We start from the raw sequence: 2,873 nt of genomic DNA on the forward strand, positions 1-2,873 counted from the left end.
CGGCCCGAAAAAAAAACGACAGTGGTACCCCTTACGTTTTTTTTATTGGGCGAAAAATTAAGTTTCTCCAATCTTCCCAAATTCTGATAGAGGGCCATGAGACTTAGACCTGAGTGCAAAAATGGAGGTTCTAGCCCCTTCCAGAGCTGAGATATCGAAACTCAAAAATTCGGCCCGAAAAAAAAAACGACAGTGGTACCCCTTACGTTTTTTTTTTGGGCGAAAAATTAAGTTTCTCCAATCTTCCCAAATTCTGATAGAGGGCCATGAGACTTAGACCTGAGTGCAAAAATGGAGGCTCTAGCCCCTTCCAGAGCTGAGATATCGAAACTCAAAAATTCGGCCCGGAAAAAAAACGACAGTGGTACCCCTTACGTTTTTTTTTTTTGGGCGAAAAATTAAGTTTTTCCAATCTTCCCAAATTCTGATAGAGGGCCATGAGACTTAGACCTGAGTGCAAAAATGGAGGTTCTAGCCCCTTCCAGAGCTGAGATATCGAAACTCAAAAATTCGGCCCGAAAAAAAAAGACGACAGTGGTACCCCTTATGTTTTTTTTGGGGGCGAAAAATTAAGTTTCTCCAATCTTCCCAAAACTCTGGATTCTGATAGAGGGCCATGAGACTTAGACCTGAGTGCAAAAATGGAGGCTCTAGACCCTTCCAGAGCTGAGATATCGAAACTCAAAATTTCGACCAGAAAAAAAAACGACAGTTTTACCCCTTAAGTTTTTTTTTTGGGGCGAAAAATTAAGTATCCCCAATCTTCTTGAAACTCTGGATTCTGACAGAGGGCAATGAGACTTAGACCCGAGTACAAAAATGGAGGCTCTAGACCCTTCCAGAGCTGAGATATCGAAACTCAAAATTTCGACCAAAAAAAAAAAACGACAGTGTTACCCCTTACGTTTTTTTTTTTGGGGCGAAAAATTAAGTATCCCCAATCTTCTTGAAACTCTGGTTTCTGACAGAGGGCCATGAGACTTATACCTGAGTGCAAAAATGGAGGCTCTAGACCCTTCCAGAGCTGAGATATCGAAACTCAAAATTTCGACCAGAAAAAAAAAACGACAGTGTTACCCCTTACGTTTTTTTTTTTTGAGGCGAAAAATTAAGTTTCCCCAATTTTCTCGAAACTCTGGATTATGATAGAGGGCCATGAGACTTAGACCTGAGTGCAAAAATTGAGGCTCTAGACCAGGCGCGGAGTTTGGGGGGGGGCAGGGGGAGCGTTGCCCCCCCGGTGGCTGAAACGGGTAATCGCATTTTCTTAAAAAAAAGCTGTAAAAAAACTACCAACCCCAATCTCTTTAAACAGTTATCGCTCACTCGGTCGATTGTGTCATTTAACTCTGAGAGAAGCTTTTCTGCGATAAGGAGCATGGGCGTCAGTTTGAAATGTGCTGGGGACAGAGACGTACTCGCTGGGTACGCATTCATTCTTTTTCTCTCTTTCGAGTAGGTCATGTTTTGAAAGACGATGTTCTGTAGCTCCTGATGTACATAAATAAAAATGAGCACAATGTCCGAGTATAGTGAGTATATAAAGTATTTACGCCCTTTATTGCATAAATAAAAATGAGCACAATGTCAGAGTATAGCACTTTTTTCATGTGTATATTGAGTATATAAAGTATATACTCCCTTTTTCGTGTATACAGTGATGGTCCAGATCCAGGACTCGGGAGGTTCGAGGTTCTAATCCGCACTCGTAAAGTTATTTTTTTATTTTATTTTTTTCCCCTCATCAAAACCAATAGGTAGCCTAATCCCGTGTCTTTTTCAATGATTCATGAAGTATAAATGCGAAATTTAACTAGTTTTTTAATCATTATCATTGCCAGAATCTGTTTTGAAAAAAGGAAAGAAAACTTTAAGGTTGAAGATAATATTTTAACAGTGCAAAAGGTGTCCACATTTCATGATCCTATAACGAAGATGCGACGCGAAGTGGCTGTTAATGCGAAGTTCTAGCTGTTTACAATGAAATAAAGGCAATAAAATATCAGTGTATTGTTTTACTGTTTTTTCTTGAGATAAAAATAAATATGTGTTTATTTAGCATGTGTTGTTTTTTGTTTTTTTTTGCCCCCCCCTGGCTCGAATGTCAAACTCCGCCTACACTCTAGACCCTTCCAGAGCTGAGATATCGAAACTCAAAATTTCGACCAGAAAAAAAAACGACAGTGTTACCCCTTACGTTTTTTTTTTTGGGGGGGCGAAAAATTAAGTTTCCCCAATTTTCTCGAAACTCTGGATTATGATAGAGGGTCATGAGTCTTAGACCTAAATGCAAAAATGGAGGCTCTAGACCCTTCCAGAGCTGAGATATCGAAACTCAAAATTTCGACCAGAAAAAAAAACGACAGTGTTACCCCTTACGTTTTTTTGGGGGGGGGGGGGCGAAAAATTAAGTATCCCCAATCTTATTGAAACTCTGGATTCTGACAGAGGGCAATGAGACTTAGACCCGAGTACAAAAATGGAGGCTCTAGACCCTTCCAGAGCTGAGATATCGAAACTCAAAATTGCGACCAGAAAAAAAAAAACGACAGTGTTACCCCTTACGTTTTTTTTTTTTGAGGCGAAAAATTACGTTTCCCCAATTTTCTCGAAACTCTGGATTATGATAGAGGGCCATGAGACTTAGACCTGAGTGCAAAAATTGAGGCTCTAGACCCTTCCAGAGCTGAGATATCGAAACTCAAAATTTCGACCAGAAAAAAAAACGACAGTGTTACCCCTTACGTTTTTGTTTTTTTTTTTGGGCGAAAAATTAAGTTTCCCCAATTTTCTCGAAACTCTGGATTATGATAGAGGGTCATGAGTCTTAGACCTAAATGCAAAAATGGAGGCTCTAGACCCTTCCAGAGCTG

The sequence above is a fragment of the Pimephales promelas genome, chromosome 2 (genome assembly GCF_988280905.1).
Source record: "Pimephales promelas chromosome 2, fPimPro1.hap1.1, whole genome shotgun sequence".
Taxonomy (NCBI): domain Eukaryota; kingdom Metazoa; phylum Chordata; class Actinopteri; order Cypriniformes; family Leuciscidae; genus Pimephales; species Pimephales promelas.